The 15961-nt window shown below is 42.6% G+C and overlaps 1 protein-coding gene across 1 annotated transcript in view; it reads right to left on the reverse strand.

Annotated features, from left to right (window-relative positions):
* serpini1 (serpin peptidase inhibitor, clade I (neuroserpin), member 1) overlaps positions 1-14275 on the reverse strand; it is a 31647-nt gene extending 17372 nt beyond the window's left edge. Inside the window, exon 1 of the mRNA XM_049576206.1 lies at positions 14192-14275. The gene's annotated coding sequence lies outside the window, so the exon portion shown is untranslated. The remainder of the gene's footprint in view (positions 1-14191) is intronic.
* Positions 14276-15961: the final 1686 nt, after the last annotated feature.

Consider the following 15961-nt stretch of genomic DNA (forward strand, 5'->3'; position numbering starts at 1 on the left):
CTTCCCTCCCTCTCTGTGTGTGTGTGTGTGTTTGAGCCTTTGAATGTGAATGGATGAGTTTCTGTCTGGCTGTACAGAATGACTGATTAGGAAGCTGCCCTTAGCTCCCCCCGTCCTCCATCCTTCCCCTCGTGTTTCCATGCCATCACACTCCTCGCCTCCTTTTTCATCTGCCTCTTGTCCATATGTTATCTATCTTCTCCGACCCCCTTCCTCCCTCTCATCTCTCTACTTTCTTACCTTTCCAGTCTCTTTAACCCTCCCTTTATACCTTTCGAAATTAAAAGAAATATACACACACTGCACCATCTCTCTGGTGCTGTTGTTGCCAGGCAACATTGTTTTCTGCTGCCCAAACAAAAAAAGACAAAGTCAATGACATATAGCATGAAGAGAGACAGGACAGGAGATATCGAGAGATGATGATAAAGTGTGACATAACACATGGACGTCTGTTTCTTGTTTGTTTGTCCCTCTGCGGTGCTGTTGTCAATTATACACTTTGCATAAAGGATTCAGCTGGCAGTCCCATGCAGGGCTGGAATCTGCTGGCTGCTACTGTATGTGTGGGCCGGCAGGTGACTGTGGTCACAATGTACCTGAGTGTCAACAGCAACAACAATGGGCAGCAGCCAGAGAATTAGCACCCCATCCTGTCATCCTGTCCTTTCCTCTGCTGTGCGATGGCATGTGACAAACAATTTCCCCTCCAAAATAAAGCCAGTCCAGCCCGGGGGACGCATTAATGTCAAACCCATTAAAGGATTAACCTGGTGTTAGTCTATATTATTTCTTATTGTCAACTAATTCCATGAAAAGACCAAAACCGTCAATGAATGGATCCTAGTATTCTGCGTCTATGAAGCCAAAGATTGTCCCTCTGTGCCACAGACCGCCATTGTGATCCGAAAACTATTAACAGGACATCAAAGAGCCACAGTGTTACTGGGTCCCACATTCTCATGAACATGGACACTGTAGTTTCTTTTGACTCAAACCCTGATACACCATCCTCCTGTTGTAAAAACACACTACAGCAGCCAAACTATTAGATTTTTGGGAAATTATTTATCCTTGAATAAGGTCTAGTAAAATTCACCTAAATTCACTCATAACGCCTATCAAAGGCATATCCAAAGTAAACTGAAAGCTGTTTTTGTTCAGTTTTTAGTATATGGACATAGTCTCATTTGAAAGGTAACCATATTTTTCCCCCCAACAGTCAAAATCACTGCAAGTGCTTCTGTCATTTTAACACTGAATTATTTTTTGTTTGGTTGTTTCTCTTTTTTTGTGAGAAAAGATGCTGCAGATGACTTGAACAGGGAGGTGGGAAATCTGCTGTGGCGTGTCAGTGTCTCATTGACAAGACCCATAAGCCATCGGGGGCATTTGCTGGCTACTGATTGGCTATAATCCAAGAAGTGTAAGAAATCAACACAAACCCTCGTTGGCTATCAAGGCCATGGCAACAGCACTGGATGCTCCTATTGGCTCAAGTGGGGTGTCAATGAAAAGGCCAGGAGTTTGCCTCCATTTTGATATCCAGGTGGTCGACTGTTTACATGTGGAACAGAGAAATTACGGACAATATGTGGAGAGATACGAATGTCTGAAACAGTGCAACAGCAGTTCGTGGATATCTATGGATGTAATAATGTGTCTGGACTAAATATTTCACTGGATTTAGACTGTCTGGTTCAGTGAGAGTGTGGGACAACTGCACAAGGACTATTTCTGTCTGGATAATATCAATGTGTGGATTAAAATTATGGTTTATAGTTGAGTAACAACTGTTTTATTTTCTGACAGAGGCTTTTACTGAACCTGCTTCGGTGGCTGTATCTTGAAAATGGTCAGTATTAATGGAACTGCAAGGGATTAGCTTGAGCAAACCACTTTAACACAGCAGATTGTTTACACAGCAGTTGGTTACATCATAACTCATCAAATGATTTCTTTTTCTTTTAAAGACAGTTTTTGGCATATTTAAGTTTAAGTTTATTTCCTTTATTAATCCCCCTGAGGGGAAATTCAATGTTTTCACTCTTGCTTGTCAATTACACACAGGTCCGAAAGACACACACATGCACAAACAGGACTTATACATGCACAAATTGGAGAGATGTCAGAGTGAGGGGGCTGCCCTTGGTGAGGCGCTCCAAGCGGTTGGGGGGTTCGGTGCCTTGCTCAAGGGCACCTCGGCAGTGCCCAGGAGGTGAACTGGCACCTCTCCAGCCACCAGTCCACGCTCCATATTTTGGTCCGGACGGGGACTCGGACAGGCGACCCTCCGGTCCCTATGGACTGAGCTACTGCCGCCTACCAGCGCCACATGTCACTTCCACTTCATGTCCTTCTGAACTGACAGTCACCAACTCATCTTGTTTGTTCTCCATCTGTTATTAGATAGTACAGAACGGGTGAGAACAATGGAGAGAGAGGGGACGACATGCAGCAAAGGGCCATGATTTGGAAGCAAACCCAAGGCCAATGCAGCAAGGACAGTGTTGAGCTACTGGGCACCCTGGGCTGTTGGATTTCTAACAGGTTTGATATTCTTATGGCTAATTATGGTGGCCGATGTGAAAATTTGTTGTTTGATTTGTCCGTTCTGGGCTACTACAGGACAATATGACAGACTATGTGAGAGAGTACCTGCTTTGTATGTAGATACACAGTAAATGGCTCATTTTAAGGTAACGAAAACACAACAATTCTTATTGTCAGGTGATCCCAAACTAATGAAAACATAGTCATGAATATTACACACCATTTCTGCCAATAGATGCCCCTAAATCCTACACACTGGACCTTTACAGTAACATATCCTGATCGAATGGCTGGCCAGCCCTGCCTACATTTTACAACAAACTGCATCTAGGTCATAAGATTTAAGGGTTTCATTCCTCATTGTCTTGCAAAACACCAGCGCCACATGTCACTTCCACTTCATGTCCTTCTGAACTGACAGTCACCAACTCATCTTGTTTGTTCTCCATCTGTAAGTATTCTGACAAACTGCTTCTGACAAGCACGGCACTGACCAAACTCCAGACTGGATTTGCGTCTGCTTGAGTCAGAAAATGGAAATCCATTTTGGTTTACAGAGTTTCTTCACACAACACTTTGTTTACCAAGTACGCAAATATGTAAACAGTTTGTCTGTATAGATACAATAGGGTGGCTTCTGACTGCCCTCGTGGAATTTGTTGAAGTGTAGAATAACACCAGCATCTATTGACATATTGATTAGGTCCTGATGATTAGTAAAATGTAAGATATTTGATCTGATCATAGTATCTCGGCTAGATTTGACTCATCCAGTAGCAGGATGGTCCATAAAGGTAACAGGCAGGAAGATGTGGTTTAAGCCTTGGAAACTGGCTTGTTGCATTAATGATGCACAACTTTAAATAGATTTTAACAGGAGAATCAAATGACACACAAAGGCACAAACCTGGTTAATAAACGGTGAGTCACGTGTGTTCACCTGCTCTCACATGCCGTGCGTCAGACACTGAAGAGAGAGCGAGAGAAATCCAGGGAGAGCAAGAAAGGCTGAGGGAAAGGAGGGGGCGGCTGGCAGAGATGTAAATGGAGGTAATGTTCCTGACCTTCTGAGCTGTGGGAGCTGAACTTTTCTGAGACAGACAGCCCCACTTTCTGTAAGGAAAGACCCAGCCATGCAGTTAAGCCAGGGAAAGTAGTGTGGAGCATCATTGTGTGTGCACCTGTGTGTGTCTGTGTGTGAATGTGCATGTGTGAGTGGATAATAACACCATGGGTGGCTGGCCGTTACTTGTAACGGTGACACCGTTCTGACCTTTTGAGTTGTGGCACCTTGTCTGTGGCCATTGACGACTTTGAGCCAAACTTTGGCTCCGATCTACTCAGGTGGGGTTCTCAGCATGCCTCCCAGGTAAGCGGGGAAACCCAACACTCGGCTATAAAATGTTCTCTCGTGACTTAAAGAACCGAATAAGTCAGAAGATCTCTCGTGGTTTAAGTTGCAAGACTTTAATCCTGACAACTTGATTAATTCCGTGCAATTAAACTCGCTGGCCTTTAAAAGCAGCCTCTAATCTCTCTGTGTAATCCTAATTCTCAGACAGAATAGATCGGCAGCTGACATTTCCACAATTAAAATGTGACGTCACCCAAATCCACGGCACGTACGTTAATCCTTACTGCCATTTAAACCCAACACCTTGAGACGGCATGCTTCAGAGGCCAGGGGAATTTATTAAACATGGGCATCCTCATTCACGGTTCAAATCCACAGGCACACACACACACACACACACACACACACACACACACACACACTTTGAAGTACACGTTTCCATGTACACTTCCAAGCCAAGGTTACCAAGGCAACTGCAAGTGATGGACATTTTTCGTTTTGCAGAGCTGACAGAGAGACTTTTTACCCTTTAAAGATATCTTCCTCCTTCCATATAGGCAGATAAACTCTCTTTCCTTTTTTTTTTTTTTTTTTTTACACACTACTCAGCAGTTTCTGACTAACCTCTCTCTTTGCAAGAACTCTTCACACCAGCTCCAGTTCTGTCACTCACTGCACTCCCTGACATTGTCTGGTTCAAACACACACACACTCTCTCCCCAGACACACATGCAGTACACTGACTGCACTCAGTAATTTTGCGAAAAACAAGTCAAGCTCCCGCTCCTCTTCTTCTTTCCTCTGGAAGCGATCGCAGTGGAGCTGCAGCAAAGTCCCCCAACAGTATCTCCCTCTTTAACCCAATTCTCTGCTCCAGCTCAAATCACAGCACACTGGTTCACTTAGGCTCTGAGTACACTTCCAAACTGCTGAAGCTCATGGGCGCTTTGACGAAGTCTGTGCAAATGCTAACATCCCATTTCATGAAGGCCGATCCCTCTGGGAATAAACTGCAGAGAACGATGTGTATGATTATCTCTGGCCCCAAAAAACCTTGAATTTCTGCGACGGATGCTCTGTTAAAAACGGCAAAGTAATCTGGCACCATGAGGATGTCGAACTTATAAAGGGCTCTGCAGTACAGAGATAATGGAGTCTGATTATCATTCATGAGTTTCAAGTTTTCCTCGGAGGCGCCATCGCAGCCGCTCTTTACATATTGTTCTGGTCTTGAACCAAGTGAAACGCACTCACACTGAAAATGATTAAACCTACATCATTAATCTCAAATCACTCATGCCTGTTTCCCCAGTTTGATTAGACACCCGTCTCTCACCTATTGCTCACCCGCTGATGTGGAGACTCCCAAGACGGAGCAACAAGATTTACACAAGGAGGCTGCAATAAAGCCCACCACTGGGTAGAGCCTTTAACTCCACTGGAGTCTAGGAAAAAGGAAGCACTAAACTCCTATGGCGGCCGGGGACTTTCATTACTGTGCCCAATAAAGTGGATACAACCCATCAATCAAGCTGTACGTTCTGCTCTTGCCCCCTATTTGCACTTCTGTAGCAACCAGGCAACAGCAGCTACGTGACTAAATGGCTACTGTGTCTCATCTAGGTTTTACTTTTCATCTATTTAGAAATTATAATTCTAAACTATTCTGATTAAAATTCCACTACTGTACCGTTTTAAAGGTAAGTTAACTTCCTCTTCAACACATTTTGTAGGGGTTACAATATTTTAAACTGTGCATATTCATCAATTAAATAAAATCCTCTAAGGTTTAACATCTTCAAAAGCAGTACGCAACCGCTCCCCTAAAGCAACGACTACAGCCTCACACAGGTATTTCTATTTTGAATATAAAACATGCAATGTGTCAGCAAATAAACTTCAGTGAATTATTTTTTAATTAAAGTGTAAATCTTAAAATAAAATGTATAACCAGGCTCCAAAGCCAAAAAAGCCTGAAGATCAAAACTACAGTAAACTAGGCCATCTTTGTATCTGCACACCCAAGGTGACTGTAATTTAAAAACTGGCGACTGTCAATTTTGCTGCTAGTGTCACACTAACGAGGCTCTGGCTGCGATCCATCCGTGATTAATTTTATTATTTACACTCAGTGTTATCCTACTGTGATAATGTCAAAATGTTTGCTGTGCAAAAGGACTGTCGCTGTGACCAGCAGTGCAGATTTGACATTGGTGGAGGTGATGCTGAAGGAATAAAACAAGTGAGGCTGATAAAGGTAATCAGCCAGCAATATGTGCTCCCTACTGTGATTCACACCACAGTGGGCTTGGGCACAGTGGCATGAGGTAGTTACGATGGGCCCCAGTGCATGCTATCGTCCATATACACATTACACAATCAGAGACGTGACATTGGATAACATCAACATACATATTACCCAGCAATCATCATGGCATATCTGTATATAACAAAAAATACTAAAGAAAATAAGAAATTATTGATTTCATAAAACAATTTTAATCATTTATTTATAGAACAGGATTTTTGTAGTTACAGAATGAGCGTATAATTTTGTTATAGATGCGACTGATGGAGATGGGTTTGTTTTTTTTCAAGGCCATATATAGCAAATGGCACTGTTTTTAATTTAACGAGAACTCTTCTTTGGACACAGGCGTATTTTCAAGGCGGCAATCACTCATGAGGGCCCATTCTCCACCCAACACATTGTCGGAGGGCCTACTCTTTCTATGGGCCCACACTGCCTGCACTTTCTATATTTACGCCCCTGCTTGGGCGGTATCTATTTTTGCATACTGTTCTGATATTTCACACGTACATTTACACGGTACATGTTAAAAAGAAAACATAAAATCTATGCTGCCCACCCATAGAATAATGGACAGGAAATAGTCGCCCTTCTTGGTGAAGGACCCGATGACACTTGTTGCTGCAGCGAATAGCAACACATCAGCGGGCTAAATGGTGATAATGTGTTAAACAGAATCATGTGGCTAAAAAACTTCTTTTGTAGTTGGAAGAAGTCATCTTGAGAGAAAGTTTAATGTGGCAATACTCCCAAAAAGGGGCAGAGGAATTTTCCTTTTTTACCTTTCCTGTAATTATTAGTGATTTTAATTCATATCATTTTCCGTAACCGCTTATCGTGCTGGGGGTCGAGGGTGTGTTGGTGCCTATCCTAGCTAACACTGGGCGAGAGGTGTACACTCTGGACAGGTCACCAGACTATCACAGGGCTGACACATAGAGACAGACAGCCATTGACGTTCACATTCACACCTATGGTCAATTGAGAGTCACCAATTAACCTGCATGTCTTTGGACTGTGGGAGGAAGCCGGAGTACCCAGACAATGCTAACCACTGCATCACCATGCCGCCATTATTTTAATTATTTAACACTGAATTAGATTAGTTTTATTTAAGATACCAGCATGTTCACTCAAGAGAGGGTCACCTCTAACCTCTCAGCCCCTTAACATCCCCTCCTTGTTAAGTTTCAGATGCTTCCATCAGGGTGGAGGTCTTGCCTCCCTAAATGCAGCACTAAAGGTGCGAACACACCAAACCGACATCAAAGAACTAGCGGTGACGAAAGCCAACCGTTGCGTCATCTACATCGCCTCATGTCGCCCTGTGTCAGTTGCATTTGAACACTATATGGACTACATCCGACGGCCAAGTGGCCCGTACGTTCTGCACCTGCGTGAGAGAGAGCGGAGTGACAGAGTGGTACATCCTGACAGCTGAGGGGTTCAAGTGCCTTAAAGGCCCTGACACACCAAGCCCACGGTCGGCCATTGACCAAAGTCGGGCCGTCGGTGAGCGTCTGTCGCCCTAGTTTTTACGGTGTGTCCCGCACCATCAGTACTTTGGCGTTGGCGTCAGTGGCTTTTTGGCCAATTGCGCACGTTGAATCGGCGGAGCTTGTCGGTGAGAGAGATCACTCTGATTGGCTGTTCAGGTTTTATTTTCTCACCCCTGTAGCAAGTGAATCTGCCAGTAGTGAAACCGGGGCTAACCGCTGCTTCCTCCTCAGGCTCCGCTGCACTCAGACTGTCCTTTGTCCCGTCTGCTGTCCCTTATCTTAACCAGCAGTGACCACTATTTGTCCATGATTTATCCCTGACAGTGTGTGATACTGGATTCTGTGTATTATGTACTGTCTGTTTTGTTGTACTCATGACTACTGTCTGTATCTCAAATTGCCCCTCGGGGACTTTAAGGTTTTACCTTACCTTCGGTTGCAAACAGATCAAATTCCACAGGTCAGTAAAACCCGAGGGGGAAACACTGAGCATCATCTTATAAAGTAGAAACTGTCTCTCCAGCAACTGCAGGATTGTCTCATTTACAGCATTCTATTTATTAAGTGGCCAATTCGATAAATTCAATTTCCTCGTGCATAGGAAATTATAATTAAGTGTGAAATGCGTTATAGATTATTATTTATTCTGTAATTGAGAAGCCAACAAGAGATACGTGCTGCTGTGGAGAGAGAAACCCTGATTAGCTAAAACTTCTACAGTCTCATGAGTAGTGGAGAGACTATTTCATTTGTAAAGTGCCCTCCTGTATTTCCGGGTTTCAGTCACACCCTCACAGCAATGGCACAATACATGGGGTTTCTGGTGTTTGCTCTGGGTGTAGCCATAGATCATTAGCACCTGCTAAACTTACAGAAACAACCCATTAAACAAAGAAATTCTACCCCTGCAGTTTATATCCGTCCCTGTGGCAGACACAACACCTCACCTACAGCTCATCCTTACCACAGCAGCTTGTTAGAAAATGACACAACGTGCTACAGACCCTGCCTGAAGTCCCAGGATGCTCACTGTACACTCCACAGAGGGCAAACAGAGGTTAACAACCCTTTATTAATCCCTGCTAACAGAGACACCCAGAGGGACCCACACACACACACACACACACACTCACAGAGCGATAAAGAGGTATAAAGACAGTTTAATACACTGAGAGAGAGAAGGGGAAAAAAAGACGAGACAGAAACCAACAAAAATAAAGATGACACATGGGTTGGACATTAGCAAAAGAGAGGCGAATAAGGGGGACAGGAAGAGCACTGAAAAGCTGAATGGAAACAGCCTCCACGAAGACACCAGCATTGACTCGGAGCCAATGATATCTAACGACCCCCTGCATGGCATGGCAAGATGGTTGACTGCTCCCCACACTCTGCCAAGACACACTCAACAGTGTCTCTTTTCTTTCTATCAGAAAAACACACACAGACACACACACACACACACACACACACACATACACTAGCAGCTACGGCGCTGTGGGAGCACAGTTAGGAGGTTTGAGATGTAATTGGATCGGCCTCTATTTGGGGTCAGTGGTAAAAGTGAAAAGACTGGAGGCTTTTTCAAATGGACTAAAGACCGGGGAGACACTGGAGCACAGGAAAGGTCACTATCAACTAGTCCTATGGGGGAGACATGCACGTACGTGTGTGTGTGTGTGTGTGTGTGTGTGTGTGTGTGTGTGTGTGTGTGTGTGTGTGTTCGATGGGGGGTGTAAAGATTGAGACAAGGCAGGTGATGCCGAATAAGAAGTGATAGCCCTGTGAGATGGAGACGGAGAGAGCAGAGACGGCAGGGTGATAATAAAAGTGTTTGAATCGCTCACAAACTGAACCGTTCAAATTATTTTGCTCACTTCGGAGGGAGGGCGGAGGGTTAGCCGGCGAACAGGTGTGAAAATTGAGAAGAGATCGAGAGAGACAATGACGGTGACAAGTGAGACAATTAGGAGAGTAATTCAAATTGATTTGGTATTCGAGCCGTGGAGTTTGAGCGAGGGGAAAATATGGGTATTACCAAATCTCTTCAACCATCTCGCTGTCCTCCTCAGAGAGATCTGTCTCTGTCCCCGCCACAGTCCCTCGTCTTCACTCAGCCCCCAGTCCTCAGTGCCATCAATCAATCTGCAGATCGTTACCAGGTTGCATGTGTGTGTGCATATGTGTGAACCAGAGAGTTGCTGTAGGCTGCACAGAGCATAGAGGGTTGAAAACATTCAGTACGTTTACATGACACCGAAAACCGAATTATTGCCTTAATCCGACTATAACTGGACAACTGAAGTGCATGTAAACGCGTTACTCCGACTAATATCGGAGTTCTCCAACTCCGATTAAGACACCCAGATAATGCAATTGGAATTCGATTTTCTCCGGCATGTATACGCCTTAATCGGAGTTAAACTAGACAATGCATGTGCGCATGCTCCACACCCCCCATGCTGGCATGTGATCCTGGAATAGACAAGACATACTATTGCTGTAGCCCTCCAACAGCATACAGCGTCCTTGTCTGCCTCTCAAAATCACCATGACCACGAGGGATAGCGTGCACCTTATCTGCACAATCAGTAACGCGTACATTACGTACGAGATGAACAAAGCTGTACGATTATCCATCTTGCTGTTGTTCGAAAATGCCGGTCTGCTGCCTGACTCCAGTTGTTTATTATTAAGTGACGTAATAGGTCAACCGGAAAGGGAGGCGTATTAACCTGCTGATACTACGCATATCGCCACCTAGTGTTGAGGAGGAGGACGCATTCCCATCAGTAATTCGATTTTCTCAGTTGCATGTAAACTGGGACAAGGACAGAAGTCCGATTAGACGCCAAAATCGAATTTTGAGCATAGCTCGATTAAGCTGTGCATGTAAACGTACTGACTGCTGTGAAATGGCAGTAATTCCCTTTAAATCTGTATAATCTTGTATAGAGTTTTGTATAAAGTTACAGACAAGTATAATATCCACCAACTCCAAAGAAGTACTGTTTCAAAAATGATTGCTTTTAAATATTAAAAAGTAAACCAGTATCTTGGCAGAATTTATCAGATAATGTTCTCTTTATTTTAGAGGTTTCTGTTCTGAGATAACAGAACAGAGGGCTGCAATTGTTTTTGTTGTTGTTTTATTTTATTGCGGATTCATCTGTAGATTATGTTCTTGATTAATCGATAAGTTGTTTGATGTGGTCTATAAAATGTCAGAAAATGTTGGAAAATGTCAAAAAGCATTTCCATAAAGCCCAAAATGAAGTTCTCAGATATCACGTTTTGTCCACAACCCAAAGATATTCAGTTTCATGTCACTGAGGAGTAAAGAAACCAGAAAATATTCAAATTTAAGAAGCTGGAATCAGAAAATTTCAACTTTTTTTTCCTTAAAAAGTGTACTAAACCAATTATTTGATTACCAAATTAGTTGCACTGTAAAATTCATTTCAGTTTTTTATATAAAGCCCAATATCACAAATCACTTTTTGCCTCAGAGGGCTTTACAGCATATGACATCCCTCTGTCATTTGGACCCTCACAGAGGATAAGGAAAAACTCCCCCAAAGAAACCCTTTACAAACCCTTTACCCTTTACCAAAAAAAGGTAGAAACCTCGGATTTGGTATTTGAGACTTGGAGTTTGAGCAAGATGACTTGGATACAAAAGGATTTTGTAGGTTGGTAAATAAAACACAAGCATATCATTTTAATTTTAAGCAAGTAAAATAATTGATAATGGGTAAATTAAACCTACTCTACCTATTTGTCAACAGTAACAACTGCAACTGCTACTCCAAGATATACTGTATAATCCCTGCACTGCAATACGTGCATGTGTCAGCACCCATGCCACGCCAAAGTCAGTTTCATCTGCGGGACCGGAGACTGTTGAGCTGCATTCAAACACTGCATACTCCTCTTGGTTTCTGTTTCTCAGAGGAGCTAGGAGTGGGAGTGGGAGTTTGCATGTTCTCCCCGTGTCAGCGTGGGTTTCCTCCAGGTGCTCCAGCTTCCTCCCACAGTCCAAAGACATGCAAGTTAATTGGTGACTCTAAATTGCCCATAGGTGTGAATGTGAGTGTGAATGTCTGTCTCTATGTGTCAGCCCTGTGATAGTCTGGTGACCTGTCCAGGGTGTACCCTGCCTCTCGCCCAGTGTCAGCTGGGATAGGCTCCAACCTCCTGTGACCCCTAACTGGATAAGTGGTTACGGAAAATGAATGAATGAATTAATAAATTTACCTAGGAACTTTGAGCGTGTCATAGCTGTTAGATTCAGATACGTCTTTACTCAAGACATGAGATGAAAGCTTCTCAAACAAACAGAGTGCAAATTGTTACCTCACGTTTATTAAGTAGATTCTACAGGTTTGTTTTAACAGTAGTTGACAATTAATCGATTAATCGTTGCAGCTCCAGTATATATCCAGTGTTTTTTTCCCTCCAACACTCAGTTTGGTGCATTCATTTAAATAAACAATTCATTTCCATTCTTTTGATTTCCTCTCTCTGCTCTCTGTAACTCCCTGATATAACTCCTGACCTCTTTCCTCTCTGAATCTCTCCCTGCTCTCATCCTCCTATCTGGCCAGGTATAAACTAATCCCCTGTGTCTTTGCTGCAGCAGAATGTACGGGGGGACAAACCTGCTGCCTGAGTGCGTATGTGCAGGTGCTGCGCCTCAGTGTGTGCGTCTGTTTGGAAAGTGAAGGGAAAAGTGGAAAAAACAGCTAAAGACAAACTACTGGAATGTAGTTAACCCACTTCTCTTTATGTTTTTAATCATATACTGTAAATGTATTATATAACTTAAACTGCTGTGCTGTGTTTTATGTGCTTCTCATGTGGATGAATCCCATTTCTGGAAGACAAATAAGCAGTTTTTCACACCAGTCACTGCCAGCCTTTTTTTCCACTGCATTTCTAGTAAATTCAGATTCAGTAACCACGAGCATAAAAGTATTTCAGGAGGACAAAGACAGATTAAATTTGATTCCCCCCCCCCCCCCCCCACCTCACACTGCATCAAATAACAGGTTTCAGTCGAGCCTAAGATGACGTATCTGTAGGCAACTGCAGTACTTATTGCAAATTTCCTCTTATTCTCGCAGCAGAATATGTAACTGACAGGAAAGCGTCAACACTCCAGCACACACACACACACACACACACACACACGCATGCACGCAAGCAAGGTTATGCTTGGCAGTCACACACATGCACAGGCTGTGCGCAGGGCGTTCAGACTCACTCAGTTGCTTCTCCCTTCCCTCATTTTGTTTCGCTAGACTGATTTGAAAGACATTTAATTATTGAAATGCAATTAATGCAGCGTTCAGTGGGAACAGGCAGAACACACACACACACGAGCGCTAACACCATAGGAAGGGATAGTGAGGAAACAGCAGGATATCAGAAGAGATTAACCAATAATTCAGATGCATATGGGATTAATTCATTGAGATTATGACTGAAAGGGATGCTGCTTTTCTGAATATGGAGCTGCTGAAACTCTGCTGCCAAATGAGGATTTAGGAGGTCATTATCTTAGTTGCAGAGATAAAGAGATCATAGGTGGATTGAGAGAATGAGGCATGAGAAGGAGGAGACACTAAATTGTTTTTTTCTTTTCTCCCCTCCTTTACATTAAATTCCAATGATTTATCCAGGGGCTGCAATGTCATTTTTACATATAATTACATCATAATATTGTAGCTTTGAATTACAGGAGCTGGATTTTGTTTCTCTCTTAGATATCTGACCTGAATCTGCAGGTTACTACATGGATTTCCACCAAAACCACCATGAACACACACATACACAGACCTGCATGAGGGAATAACAAGTGTGTGTGTGTGTGTGTGTGTGTGTGTGTGTGTGTGTGTGTGTGTGTGTGTATGTGTGTGTGTGCGGGGTGGGGATAGGGTAGGACCAGGCTACTACAATCTGCCTCGTTAATTCACACACATTCACTCACTGCGCCTTTGCCTGTATTTCAAGGACAAGAACCACACTGCAACGCCTGGGCATGTTGTCAGTGAAGAATATGACAAACAAACAAACAAAAACAAGCAATGCAATCGTAAACCAAGCGATAAAAAATAAGCAGCAGTGGATGGTGGACACACGGTTAAACGGCTTTAATCAATAGGCTTGGAGAAATATGTTTGGCTCCAATGTGCGTCTCCACCCGCCCCCTTATTAAAAGCCCACACATGTTGATTTTAACATCATAATCCTTTTATACTAGTCCATAAAAATAATCCTATAAAACCAACACATTCCCACACCTACATAAAAAACAATTCTAGACACAAACTCAGAAATAGCCCTAATTATTTTTATATCTCACAGAAGCTGAGCAGTTAAGGTTTATTATCCCATCATGCCATTCGGATAAACCAGTGCAGCCTGTGTGACTGAACCAGTTGTAGGTTATTGCATAAAAACGGCTCTTACCGATAAGCGGTGTTAGATATGATGGATGGATGTGTGCGGTCTCTCTCTGCTGCTCTCCTCCAGCGCCGCAGCTCGCTGCTTGTTCATTTGCCGCAGACCCCGCCCCCTCCGCGTCCATTGGTCCAATGAACGTCGACCAAAGAGTAGCCAGGTGAAGCAAGAGGAGTCACCACTTCCTGCTTCCGGGTTTGCTTCAACCCAAGAGCGTCGGTCCTCCTTAGGGCGGCTTTATGTTGATCTGGCAGCTTTATTACAGATTAAATAAGCCTCCTCAGCATAGCAAGTAACGAAGTAACAAATATCAAGCGTATAACAGGCTCTGACCGCTGCAATTTGATTAAATATTCTTGATACTGCTGTTTATGTGTATCGCTTATTGGTAGAGAACCATCTTGTCCTACAGTGCATCGGTTAATCTCATAGTGCGCTCATTAATTTGCTGTTATTTGAACTCTAAATATATATTTAATATATCACTGAAGACTGAATTGGACCAGCAACTGTTAACACACACAGTTTGTGCTTTCTAAACGTGGGAAAACGTAATAATGTTGTTGTGTAGCTCTGAAAGTGCCCCAGGCAGGGGTTAAAATAAACCACCCTGTGACTACAGAGAATTTGGATCTGTGATTGAGGCCATTCCCACAGGTTTATGCCAATTAATTAAAAAAACAAAAACAAAAACATGTATTCATCTACAAATTCATGTAAATTAAGTCACAGCCTCTCACAGAAAATGACAGATGCTTAAAGAGTACAGTGCAAAACATTACAATAAAGTAGTCTGAAAAAGCTGTAGGCTGCAGCTACGGTTTATAACACCTACCTTTTCAACCAAACAAAAACATATGTTTTACCAAAATATACTTATAGTAGAACCTCTGTTATTCATAAATGGGATAGAAATTCAAAATTCAAAATGTCAAGTGAACTTTATTTATATAGCTCTTTAAAAACAGCACTCACAGAGAAAAGCAAAACAAAAAAAGAAGATAAACATGATCATAACGATAAAGCAATATAATAATAATAACAACAGTAATGATACCCTATTATTACTGTTATTATTGTTGATCCTGTAATCCATCTTATCCATCTTGCAGGGTCACTTTGCACATCACTTACTCTCATTCTCAGTTGCTGCTAATTATTCAGTTTGCTCAGATTTGTTTTTGATAAACATAGCAATGGCTGTATTCAGCTGTCCACTGTTGTTTCATTGTTTCTGCTTAATGTATTTGGTTCTCCCCACCTCCTCACAATTATTGAGTATTTATACATGTGTTTTTTGTCCTTGCTGTGCAACTAATTGCCCTCCAGTAATAAAATAAACTTGAAGTTGGAGCTGAAGTTGAAGTTCAGGTTGCTAAACATATGAGACAAAGCTTGTCTTCTAAAAAGAAAAACTCACGGTCACTCACAAATTGGTCTGGAAATATGTGGCTTTGAAAGATTCATTTTAAAATCTTGCACAGTGTCTACCCTTCTAACATAATGCTGTCAAGATTTGCTGACTTAGATGAAAAATGTACATTTTGCAACAATGAACGTGAAACGCTGGTACGTTTGTTTTATAGTTGTTTACATTCTACACAGTTTTTGAAAGTTTGGGAATATTTATTTTATCTATTTATTCAACCCATATTTAACCATGTAAGTCCCGCTGAGATCAACAGTCACTTATACAAGGGAGACCTGGCCCAGACAGCAGCATACAAAAAGTTATGGCTAAACAACCACACACTGAAAATCACAAAAGCCATACAGTAA

Source organism: Epinephelus fuscoguttatus, linkage group LG5 (assembly GCF_011397635.1).
Source record: "Epinephelus fuscoguttatus linkage group LG5, E.fuscoguttatus.final_Chr_v1".
NCBI classification, from domain to species: Eukaryota; Metazoa; Chordata; class Actinopteri; order Perciformes; family Serranidae; genus Epinephelus; species Epinephelus fuscoguttatus.